We start from the raw sequence: 13,859 nt of genomic DNA on the forward strand, positions 1-13,859 counted from the left end.
CCCACAATTACTTTGATGTCAACAGTCTTTTTGTCTATTATCTCCTCCTTTAGCTGTAGCATAATATCGCACGTCGATAGGTGGGATCTGAAGCCTATAATAGTATCAGGGTACAGGTTTTAATCTTCCATGAACCTAGTCAGTCTTGTTTGGATAACGTGCTCCATCAATTTTCCTACACAAGATGTGATAGAAATGGGTCTGAGATGTTCAAGACTGAGCTTTTTCCTGGCTTAGGAATGAAGACCCCATTGGCCGTTTTCCAAGGTTGCGGTGTTTCTTCCTTGTCCCAGCATTCTTGCGTATAAGCTGCAAGTTGATGAATGGAGCCGTCGTCAAGATTCCTGAGCATTCTGTTGTTGATTTTGTCCAGACCGGCAGCCATTTTTGTTTTAAGTCGGTTAATTTCAGCCCTGACTTCACCAACCGTGATGGGGCTGTCTAGGCCTCGGTTTTCTGAACCAGCGTAGTCAAGAAGTTTTTGAGATACTGCGCAGCTGAGGCAGCGATCCCTAACATCCGTTAATAGTTCCGTCGTCTGACCTTCATATTTGTTGACAAGCTTGTGAAGTTGCTGTCGGGCCTCGGACTTCGTTTTCTCTGGGTCTAATAGATGCCGTAGTAGCTTCCATGTTTTAGCACTGCCAATCTCTCTATCCATCTGATCACAGATACTGACCCACTTTTTCTTGGTAAGCTCCAATGCATAATCTTCGATCTCTCTATGCAGTGCAGCAACTTCCTTTCGAAGATTCCTGTCTCCTCTTTGTTTGGAAAAAATTTATTTCCACAAACGTCAATAACACTCAACAGAACATTTCATTCTTTGACATACTCTAACGATGATGACAAAACAGACGTCATTTACATAAACATGGATATGAGATGACGTTGAAAGAACATGTCTACATTCGATGGTTCACACAAACACAACCACAAAAAATACTTCAAGGTAAAGAAGAGACACAAATAAAACTGACTGATTTTTCGCTCCAAGTTTTTCTTTTTCTTCCACATGCTTACAAGATGTCTATCAACAACTTCCTCATCGTCAGCGTCAATCTCTTCGGTAGCGTCCTGAACTGACTGGATCACCCCTTTACTCCAATCGTTAATATAATTTATGGGGTCCTAAATTTTTCTAAAGGTCACCTAATGTGTAGTTTTAACTTTTCCTTCATTAATCACCAGCGGGCCATTGGCAACGATAATCTATAAATTTCTATGATCACTACCTAGGTGTTCCCTGGTATTGCACCACGTGGCGGCGGTGGCACTGCTGACCATGGTAAGATCTGGCGTCGTGTCTTGAGATACGCTATTTCCTATTTTCATTGGCTGCACAGGGTCCGTTATAAGCATCAGCTCATGTTGTCAAATTTTGTTCCACAAATTTCTGCCCTTAACCTGGGTGACTTTATAACCCCATGCCGTATGATGCGCATTAAAGTCGCCCAAAATCAATAGTAGATCGTTGGCTGAAATAACCTTTGTTTTCGTAAAAAGATCACCAAAGTTGATTTTGCGCTGCCTGGGGGAACTATACAAATTCAGGATAAAAAGCCTCTTGTTTTTGCGCCTGCGAGGCACGAGTTCGACTAAAACCTGATCAAACTACGAATTTTCCGTCTCGTGCTGCAATGACGTAATGTTTCTTTTTACAAAGGTCGTAACTCTGGTATTATTACCCGACCCGGCAAAAGATTTGTTACCTGCTAATTTTGAATTTTTCCCACACTCCTGAATCGCAATCACCTCCGGTCGATCGGCGTTGGTAAGAAAAGATTGTAAAACCGCACGTTTTTGCGAGAAACCCCTACAGTTCTAATGCCAGATGGTATTACTGCAAGGGTGCAGAGCCATCATGTTTTAGCTTGAGCGCTTGGCATAGCCATTCTATCTGTCGGTCCCTGCTAGAAAATCCAGTCTTAATTTGCTCAATAGCGTTGCCTACTTGTTTCATCTGTTCTAGTACAGCTTGGAGCATACCTTGTAATGACTTTGTTTCCACCTCAAGCGCTTCAAGTCTCACTCCGTGATTTTCTTCAATTTCGGTTTCCTTAGCCCTCTTCTTCTTTAAAGGCAGTTGGTTTGCCACCTGAAGTGTTTCCAGCGCCTACCCTGGTTTACTGGTTAGATGAGCCTTAATCTCATCAAGCTGTTTGCGTAATTCCGCAGTTTGCCCCTGTAATATCCTTTTCTGCTCTTTAAGAGCATTAATCATCTCTGTATTAGCATCCTGGGAGACCTTAGTTACCCAACCCATCTGTGGTCCTGTGGATATTGACTTCTCCTGGGCACAATCACTACAATTATGGGGTGTCTTGTGAGAAACTCCGGCTTCTTTAGCGGTGGCAATCGGTGGAAGGAATCCGAGCGCACTCTCGATCTACAGCGATGCTTGGATTTGCGCCTCGAACGATCTTGGACCCCGTCTGTCCTGCTGTGCCACTGCGTGTCTTCTTCGGCCTTGCGTCGTTCTTCTTGCACTCGCGCTTCTCCAAGCTTTATTTTCCACTGTCGCTTCTTCACTATATAAAGTGCCCGAAAAAGTTCTTTGCACCTTTTGTCTCCGGTCACGTGCTCCTTGCCACACAGGCGGCACCTCGGTGTACATTCATGGTCCTTGGGCGGGGAGGCCACCCCACAACCTCTGCATTTTTCGTGCGGGCTGTCACATACGTCACAGCGATGTCCCAGCTCACCACACCTGTAACACACTTCATATATCTTCTTGTAGAGAAAACATTTCATCGGCGTCCCAAAGTACATCATCCACCTCGGCACGTAGTCGTCAACAAAGGTGATGATTACCGAAGTGGAGTTGCCCATCCTTCGCACACCAAAAATAGGACGATTCTTTTCGTGTGAGAAAGCCAGTTCCAATTCCCTCTCAGAGAGTCTGATATCAAGTCCACGTACCACTCCTTTGCCACAGCTTTCATGTGCAGCCATATATGTCTTCACCTCGTACACCTTACCAGCGAGCTTTATGACAGTCAAGTCCAACATTTTCTTGGCATCATCTTCCCTGGGCGTGCTGTATATCAATTCTTCTTGCTTGTCGTTGACAACGATCCTGTCCTCCTCCCGACCTTTCTGCCATAGAATGCCTGCTGCTATCCTTACTGCTCTACCAATCACAGGTGCCGAGCGTCTGGTGAGCGTTAGTCCTTCTTTGGGCCTGATAATATCCCTGTGGTCCGCGTTCGGAAGACGCGGTAGATGCGACGCTACTGACCGCTCCACGAGCTTTTTTCCCGCCACTTTATATGAGGGTCTCCCGCTTACACCATGCTTGTCGCCATTGAAGACAGCTGGCACTGTCCTGCCTTCTTTTCCGCATTCACTGCTGGTAGACGCCGCCCTGGTGGAGCCATCGTGTTCTCGTTGTTGACTCTGCTGGAGCTCCGCCACACGTTTCGACACTTTCGCCACCCAGTCCGAGCTTTCCAATTCTTCTTGATCGGCATCTCTACCATTAACAGTCACTTCCAACGTCATAGTGCTTCCGCAGATGCCCTACGAGCCGACGCCTGGAGCCTTGAACGCTGATCCGACCACCTCGGCGCTAGGCCGAACGGTGGAGTTGGCGAGACACACAACGTGGCCGAACACCAAAGGCACAATAATTTTTTTTAAATCCACTTACAGTCTTCAGAGTGGTAGCCTCAGCATCCTGAGCACGTCCGCCAACACACACAGCACTTTATCAGCTGGATGTTGTCCTTTGCGCGTGAAAAAGTGGTCATTTCACTGAGCCGACGCGGAGCCGTGTCTACACCTCCTTCCGGTTCTGCACCATCTTGAAACAAAGAGAGTGCAGGAGGTGTTCACGCAACAATCACATTTTAGCGTAGTTTATACAGTAGAAGTATATACAGTCATACTAGAGCTGGGAACTAGAATGTGTCCTGTTGAAATAAAATATGCGAGCAAAGCGTCGGAAAGACGAAATAGATGGAATTGTGATTAACCCAAAATAAAATGTTCCCGCGGAGAAAAGTGTCAATATTCTTCATACACTCTTAGAAAACAAAGAGGATCATCACAGGATAACGCATTTCGGGTGTTCATTTCACCCATCGTGGTAAGAAGTCGCCGAAAGAGAAAGTCGCAGTTTCTACAGAATCCCCAGAACTTCTGTGAAGCATGTTTTTATTGGCTTCAATGAAGAAGGTGCCACCGTATGCGCCATACGTATCACGCATTTGCCGTTTCTTGTGACGGGCGCACTCGCTTGCTTTGCTCGCTCCAGCACTTCCACTCCCCTCTCCGTCATTAAAAATGCGTTGCATTTGTTCCATTGGTGCGGAGTCACGTGTCTTGTATTTTATTTAGTTTGAGCTAGAATGCGCATCTATTGTGGTCGTCAGGCCGGGCTCGTGCTAGAAGTGATGCTTAGAGGTAGGAATACTGAAGGAGCTGCAGACACGGACAAAGCGCGCCTGTTAGCGATGAGTGTACTGCTTTCGTAGGTACTGAATGCAGAGTTCTAGCTTGGCGTCGGCCGCAGCTTTGAGGAAGTAGGATGCCAGCCGTTTCCAACAGTAGAATGTGCCTGCGTTGCAGTGCGAGATGCCCGATTACAACTGTCACTAAACGAATGGAGATTGCTATGCGCGTTGTTATGTATCTGATTGAATCGCTCATAAAATGAGCGATTACTTATCAAAGGCGATTACTTGCTCATCGCACATTGTGTCTGCCTTGCTCAGGATGCTTCATATCGTTTTGAGAATCATTTTACGCTCCGTCATAATAACATGACTATGAGATACTGGGGTGTACAGCGTGCTCTTTCGCGTAGAAACGTGAAAAATAGAAACAGTTTAGGTACTACAGAGACGCACTCTGTATAACACATTTTGCTGACTTAAAGATGGTAGTTAGAGCTGCAGATACAGTGCGATGCTACGCGACTGTCACTTCAATCTTCGGGACACACCTCGCCAGGGGCGATGCTACGTGACTGTCAGGTAAATCTTTAGGACGTGCCTCGCCGGTAACGGGATTAGCGGTAGTCTTCCAACGGCGCGAGCTGTTGGGGCCGCTATCATGCACTTTTTGCTTCGTTTATTTGCAGCCTTTGCGTTTTGCCTAAACCTGCAATGACGCTCGGTGCTATAACTCAATAGAGTTTGTCTACAGGATTGCGGGAGCTAGATATGGCAATTTTAGCATACGCCATGCCTTATGGTAACTTCACAGCGTGCGCACGCGTTGATGTCGTTAGGGCGTTTGTAATCGCATGAGTTTAACCTATAACAATGGGTCTCTTTTCAAAACCACGCGGTCAGCAAACCACGCGGTCAGCAAAAGCAGCAATGCTATTACTTTGCAGGATGCATTTAGTTGTCAAAATATGCCGGCGCAAAGCCGGGTTTATTCTGAAAGCACTTTTACAACAAATTGTGTTACGAAATCGCAACAAGAATAACGCACGGCGCCTTAGTTGCCCACCGCCACCACCGGTGTCCATATAAATCATCGCACGAAATAAAAAAAAAGTACTTTTATAAAAACCTTTGGGATGCAAAGGGACCCGAACCTTGGTCCCCTGCGTGCCAGTCCAGTAGTCTACCACTGGCCTAAGGCACGCTTTACGTCGGGAAAGGATCGGATTTCAATTAGTATATTAAAACGTCTTAGAACACCAAAGGAACAGCCAGGCATCAAATAATGCGAATTGCGTAGAGATAGGGTCTTCCAGTGTTCTAACCCATTACAAAAGCTTGTTCTTGATCCCCCAATAACTGAGGCGCTACCCACTTCAAGCAGAGCAATTCTTCATTGTTATCATCCGCTACACAAAAATTTGCCCTAAATTCCTTGGAACTATGAAGTGAATACAATGCTTCTTCAAAGAATGGTGAATAATATAGCAAAAGGCATTCATGCCTACTTCACAAAAATTTGAATATTCATAGCGTAATGGGCACCCAGCCAGTGTGCTTCTAGCAGACACCTAAAGAGTGTTTCAAAAATACTTTGAAAGGCTCCTCTTCCATCTCCCGCTGTGACTGTGCTGCGCGTTTTGTGCACACCTGGCCGTTTTTTAAAGCTATTTCTCAGAAATGGAGGTCTTTCATTCATGCGAAACCAGTTCCCATTGCGAAACGAGGTTCCCCCTTATTTTATACTACTTCATTCTCAATGATAAGTTAGTTGTGCTTGTGCCTACTTGGGCCGGTAACGATGAACAAGTTACATTATATACATTACGTTTGGCCAGATCACTAATATGTATTTAGGCTGATCTATTGAAGCGCAATCTTCTTAGAACATATGGCAACGTGGGGCGGTTAGAATAATAAGAAGCCAAGTGCTCGAAGACGAAGAAGAAAAAAAAAAACCGTTTTACTGACCCTAAAGTATTCTTTCAAAAAACATTATTCCGAACAAAAACAACATTCCCTCACTTCTTAAGAATTACAATAGAAATAGCAAACATAATTATAGACCACCACCAAACGGGCAAAGTTGTGTGCCGGGAGTAACCGGATTAATCGGCCATTACGATAACCAATATAAGAGTGGACTGGACAGTGCTATATCTCTATTATTCCGAACGCGGAAGAGAGATATTCAAAAGAAATACTGGACTTATTCCGTAGCTTGATGGTTCTTCACTCATTTCATTCAATTGACAATAATAAACTAAATAACCTGAATAAAGGAGGTTCCTCCAGTCCCCCTTGGCACATAAACTCATGTTTGCATTTACCAATACTTCAAAATATCCAGCGATTGCCTGCCGCTCTCTCGAGCAGCATAGTTGCAGAAACGGGAATGATGAGCCTTCTGAATGTGCATACTGCAATCACTATATATTATTTTTTCGATTCATGTAACAGTTCACCTGGCTCCGAGTAAATCTCGTAATGTTATGCGTGACTTTGCAGTAGAATCCCTTATAAGCCGGTGTGTCGAAAAAAGTGCAAGCTATCGAGGCGAAATAAAAATGTACTTCTTTTTGTAACATTCTATGAACCCAAAACAAAAGTATTTTAAAGGACACAGCACCGTGAACCAAGGAATATTGAACAGCTTGGGGAGTAAGTCCACGACAGCCATGGCTTAAAATATTTGATGTTTTCAAACATACGAATTATACTTCTCCACACATTCACCTTCTTGGCACCACATCGTCCTCTTTAATACTTCGTACATTTTGAGTAGTGGGTTCCTAAATGTTCATGTTCGATGAGGCATGGGTTCGAAGAGGCATGGGAGTAATGGGTTCTTGCATGTGAGTAACATGTTCTTACACTTTAATGTGAAATCAGTAAAAGGAATAAGAACCCTTGCATCAACACTCACCTATACAACAAATTTTTTCATCCTTATTTGTTTGTCCATATGTCGTTGAAGATTAGAGAAATACGTAATAGCATAAAAAGTAAGCTCTCAAAAGGAGAAAGCGTGTAAAAATAAAAAAAAAGTGCTGAATTTCATGAGTGCACGTCAGGACAGACGCGAAAGTCGTGGTCTGCTGTCACAACATGCTCTTCAAGACGTCAAAGTTCCCAATTTATATTTATTTTGGACGTATTGACGTGCTGTTCACATCTAACAAGATTTTTCCAAAGCCAGCAAAGTTCTTCGCGAACGTCTCTTTGGGTGGTTTGAGTGTTGACACCAAACAATCGAAGAAACAATATGAGGAGATTTAAATGTTATTTTCAGTGAGCACCAGCAGAAACTTCTTGAGCGTCGAATATCTGCCGATCCCTCGAACAGCACGTGTACAGTTGCAGAAACGGGACAAGGGAGCCTTCCAAAGGTGCAAACTGCAATCATTACATATTATTTTTTTTCTATTGCTGTGAATCTTCCACATTGTTTGACGCCTATTAGTTCCTTGGCTGTTCTGGAATTCTTTATCAATCATATTAACGTGATCTTTTCTCGACATCAAGCCTATATTTGGTCACTAGAAAGCTCTGAAAACCAAATCCATGACCGCGACGGCAGCAACGATGACAACTGTTGTGCCGCAGCCCACGATCATGATGCAGGAGCGAAGGGAATTACCAAATTTCTGTGGGTCATCGTAGACACACCCGGATAACTGGATGGAGACCTACAACCGTGTGGCCATCGTCAACCATCGGGAGACGGAAGCGAAGGTTGGTGGCATGTTCTTCCTGGAAGACACCACAAAAACCTAGCCCTAAAATTGGCAGTCTGCATTTCAAACCAGAAATCTCTTCCGCGGGAAATTCCTAAAAACGTTCACGAGCGCTGCCCGCGAAGAGTGTGCCGCTGCTTTGCTGAAGACCTGGGTGCAGCGTTCAAACGTAGCTGACACCATTTTTACGTAAGAATCTTCAAAGAAACTCACTAAATTTTCGAACGTCTTTGGTATTAACATATGTGTTCGTGATAGTTTTATACCGCGTCTAACCAGAGTGCTGAAGAAGAGAAAGAGAGAGAAAAAATTGAGAGAAAGACAGGGAGGTCAACCAAAATGGTGACGTTTGGCTTGCAACGCTGCACTAAGGGGAGATGGAAAGGAGCAGGAAGATGAGAAGGAAAGTAGGCTTGTGTGCCTTAACGTCCCAAAACCACCATATGTTGATGAGAGACGCCATAGTGCAGGACTCCGGAAATTTCGTCACCTGGGGTTCTTTACCCTACATCGAAATCTGAGCAAACGGGCCTACAGCATTCTCACCACCATCGAAAATGCAGACGCCGCAGCCGGAATCGTAACCCATGACCTAGAGGAAAGTATAGAAAAACGTAGGCGCACGAAAAAGATAACGAAAGCGCGGTTTCTATACAATAGGCCACTACCACGAAAAAATTTCAATAAGGCTTTGATTCTCTGTGCTAACACGGATCATGTCGGCATTCTAGAGCTGACTGTAATTTCTTTCTTTGCATACGAGAAAGTTGCTTAATGTTCAGCAAGAAATCACTGACGTTCCTTACTGATGCAACTGATGCAACTTATGGGGTAAGACACTTCGACATATAAAAAAGTGTCTGTCGTTCATCGAAGATTTTTTTTACAAGAGGCAATTGTTGAGTTTGGCTCAATGTTTAGTGGGTTCAAATTTTTACGAACAGGATGGCACACGGGCTGCTTATGAGACTTGAATAGTAAGAACATCTGAAGATGTTTAAATACTGATAAAGTGTTAAGTTCAAGCACATATTCAAGCAAAAAGTGATGCCTTAACATCACTAGCGAGTGCGTTGTCTAGGATACTAGAGTGTCTATATAGACCATCATTATGTAATGAAGACAGGAGTGTTGCGAATAATCATAATCTCGAATACAAAGAGATTATTTTCCATGTGACATTAAGCTTGCAAACATAACACTGGCGAACATCACCCAGATAAACGCAATCAAAAACAGCTGCAGGTGGCTCTCCCCATTTTGCTTCTTAAATTTCATATTCGATTCGGCAGTTGAGTTATCGGAATTTGTTAATTACCAATCATGTTCAAATGTTAAGCAGGCGAATATTCGGTCGCAACTGAATAATCGAACAAGCGAGGGCGAATGCTACCTTTTTTCATTAATACAGTACTGGTGGTTTTTCAAAAATTGAGAAGTGGGTAGTGTTGTTCGTTAGCAAAGAGTCGAGATGAATGCAATAAGATAACTTTATTTCAGTCCTGCAGGACCCACTTAGAGCGTAGCGGGCGTCTCCCACGTAGGAACCGACCGGGAGTACCTGGCGGCCGCTTCGTGAGCCTGCTGGACGGCGCACTGCATGTCGGCAAGAAGTGAGATCCTGAGGGACCTCTAGTTAGAACTAATAAGAAACGACCCGCCATGGTGATCTGCGGCCGTAAGGTTCTCGGCTTCTGCCCCACACTTCGCGGGATTGAATCCCGGCCGCAGTGGCTACATTGTCGATGGAGGCAAAATTGCTTAAGGCCCGTGTGCATAGATCCAGGTGCGAGTTTAAAAAACCCCAGGTGGTCGTCATTTCCGGAACACTGTGTTACGGCGTCTCTCATATTCACATGGCGGTTTTTCAACGTTAAACCTTAACAATTTATAAATATTACGAACGATGGCTTTTAGGGAATCGACCGTGGCCATTATGTGTAACAGTCAGTTTTTTCCCCGACACATTTACGTTACTACGTGAAATTGATCCAGCCTGCTTCGCATGTATAACATCTTTCTAATGAACCCAGAGTTAATACAGATACCCACACTGCAGAAATGACTAAAATGCTTTACAAGGTAGTTTTGTGTTTTTTTTAATAATGACATGTGCTTCGGACATCCTGATGATTATTGACGTATAACATATATTTACCGCCTAACGTGAAGGTTATATAAAAGTTTACCGAAAGACTGTTGCGACTCCACAAGTGGTATAGGGACCTTCTGATAGCTTGGTAGGAACGACGACGAAGTGTATTTCTGCTGAACGCTGCCTATTTCGTTTGGTGTTTTTTTGTGGGAATTTACGATTTATCCAAGGATCATGGCTCTCCTGCGGGCAGCGATGGATCCAGATCCCAAACGTATGCAATCCGGACTTGGCGTCACCTTCGACGTCAACCTCAAGGAAGCGCAACAGCCGGGAGGACGACAGCACCAGTGACAGCACTGAACTGTACACGGCGAGTAGTGAAGACAGCTACGACGATTTCATCCCTGCAGTGAAGCGTAAAGCTAAAAGGAGAATGGTCAGCGCGTCTTCGCCAGCTACCGTCTCTACCATGAAAGCGGCGTGCAGTTCTGAACGCCATACCATACTTTTTGTTCCTGTCGACTGTTCGATCAACCTGAAGAACATGAACAGGCAAGTGATATCAGCGCATCTTGAAGCTATCGTGCCTAATGAGATAAAGAATATTAAACTCAATCCACGGAAGAATGTCTTCGCCATAGACGTTGAGCTCCTGGCTGCGCTACATACCCTGCGAACTGTCACGGAGCTTGAAGGCATCTATTCCAGAACTTGCATTCCGCAGCAGAGTGACTTGACGACGGGCGTCATTTATGACGTTGATGTTTCCATACCGAACGCAGACCTTCCTGTTCTGATAAAGCCAGCTACTGGGGCAACGGACATATTGCAAGTATGCCGGCTTGGCAAGTCCCGTTGCATCAAGGTGACCTTCAGAGGTGAGTGCATCCCATTACATGTAGAGGTTGGTCATTTTCGTCACGTTGTCCGACCATACAACCCAAGACCACTACAGTGCCACAACTGTCTAAAACTGGGTCATGTTAGTGCTGTGTGCAACAACAAGCAAGCATGTTCACGTTGTGCCGGACCCCACAAAGCAGAGGCTTGCCAAGCAACTCTCCTAAAATGCAGCAACTGCAACGGGAACTATGAGACCTCGTCCCAAGACTGCCCAGTACTGAAGAAAGAGAGGAGCAACCTGAGCAGATGGTTAAAGACGGATCCTCACGAAAGGAAGCGGTAACGGTTGTTCAACGACGGCATTCCCGTCGACGGCGGTGCTAGAAGAAAAGAAAAAGCAGTCTTGTGCCGAAGGTGCCTTCACTTACGCCGCCACCGCCACCACCACCGCCGCCACGAACACAGAGACCTCCCCCGCCCCCGCCATCAGGTTGGGTACGTCCAGGGTGCCGGAAGACCCTGTGGCGCAACAGAGAACATCCGGATCTGACTGGCCCGCTTTACCGCGGGTACACCTATCTACGGAACCACAATATCGACAGTCAACAACGGATATGCCCCCAGCAGGCAGTCTGCCCACCCAAAAGGTACAAGTTTTTTTGTATTGAGGTCGTTCATGAGTGTTATTCGCACTCTATTGGATAGTCTACGGATCCCTGCCGCTGAATGCGTGCTGCTATCTTGGACACACTAGAACCAATTCTTGCCGGACTTCAGTAACAAGATGGCACACCATAGACCACATCAGCCTTTCCGAGAAAAAGTCAAGCGTGCTTCCATAAATATTTGGAACGCAAGATGTCTACAGTCAAAAGTTCCTGAGTTCGGACAATTCATTTTCGAAAATAAGTTTCCCATCATCAACATTTATGAAGCGCATTTTTCAAAAATACCTCGACTCTCGGGCATGAATCGTTCGTTTCTTCATTGTGCATTGAGCGAAGTCAAGTTGCTGTATACATCCGTAAAGAACTCACTTATGTTCTCCAGAGAGTATAGTCTGACAATGGAAATCACTACGTGTGTCTATATGTTAAAAAGAAAGTGTCGTTTACGCTGATAGGCGCATGTATAGCACCGTCACGTCGACTAGATCAACAGATATTAAATAGTATATTTGCAACGACTCCAGCACCTTGAATATTGATGGGTTACTTCAACGCCCATCATCCATTGTGGGGAAGCATCAGGACAAATCGAAAAGGCACGAACCTAGTTGATCTCGCATCAGATCACGGGCTTCAGGTGCTGAACGACGGCAGCCCTACTTATCTCCGAGGAGTAACTTACAGCAGTTGCCTGGGCTTGACATTAGTGTCGCATAGCATTGTCACGAAAGTCCAATGGTTCACAGATATTAAAACACATGGCAGCGACCATATTCCCACGTATGTGACAGTCAGAGGTCTGGAAGATTCTCCTTGCCCTGGACATTCAAGTCTTATTGACTGTGAAGGGTTTCAGAGATCAGTGGAGAGCAAGTGCATGCACGAACCGCCGGAATCCATTGAAGAAGTGATTAGTTGTGCAATGGAGACTACCACGAAGATATGTCCAAAAGAATTGAGACACACTGCACTCGACCAAGAATTGGAACAACTTCGAGCGGTCCGCCGACGTGCCGAAAGACGATACAGACGCACGAAATCTATCTCTGACCTCAGAGAATCCAGACGCATTAAAAAAAAACCCAGCGTCGAATGCACAAACTTTATGAACCACGGTGGAAGAATTTTTGTGACTCGCTAGACCTTCGAAAGCCCTCGTCTCCCGTATGGAGGACTCTGCAAAGTATTCACTCACAGCCGCAACAGCTTCATCCCTTCACTGCTCTGGCGCTACATCAACGTCGCTCACAGCTTGATGTTTCTGCTGAATTTTGTGCAAAGATCGCTGGCGACATCTCTATACCGATCGATCTATTGCCACAGGATGTTCCAGTCACACTAGATCAGCAAATAGAGGTTGCATTGGCCATGGAAGAACTTCATGTGTCATTGAACACATGCAGACGCTCATCGTCCCCTAGTCCGGATGGAGTGACCTATACTGCCCTACGTCACCTAGGCCCGAAAGCACAGCGCTGTCTCCTGGACATTTTCAATAAGTCTTGGCATGATGGAATGGTGCCTGATGAGTGGAAGTGTAGTCACCTGGTGCCTTTGCTGAAGCCCGGAAAGTCTCCATTAGATTTGGCATCATACCGGCCTATAGCACTAGCAAGTTGCGTTGGCAAGGTCATGGAAAGGATGTTGCTTACATGCATGGAATGGTACCTGGAACATTATAGCATCTATCCTGATGCTATGGCTGGTTTTCGACGAGGTCGGTCCTCAGTTGATAGCAATATTGACTTGATGACCTCTGTTCAGCATCAGAAAGCTCAAAAGCGGCTGTCGATAGGTCTGTTCTTAGACGTGAAGGGTGCCTATGACAACGTGACCAACAAGGCTCTCCTCAATGCTCTTGAAGCAGCTGAACTTGGAGGTCGTGTCTTTCGATGGGTAAGAAGCTACCTCACAAAGAGATCCATGTTCGTTCTAACTGAAGATGGGTCTACGAATAAGTATTTCACAAGTCGTGGGGTGCCACAAGGCGGTGTTTTGAGTCCGACTCTTTTCTACCTGGTTCTCGTGGGGCTCACCGAAATGCTGCCACAGACGGCTTATATATCTCTCTACGCTGATAATATCTGCATTTGGGCGTCCGGTGTGACACGGCCTC

The sequence above is a fragment of the Rhipicephalus microplus genome, chromosome 2, assembly GCF_043290135.1.
Source record: "Rhipicephalus microplus isolate Deutch F79 chromosome 2, USDA_Rmic, whole genome shotgun sequence".
In the NCBI taxonomy this organism is placed as follows: Eukaryota; Metazoa; Arthropoda; class Arachnida; order Ixodida; family Ixodidae; genus Rhipicephalus; species Rhipicephalus microplus.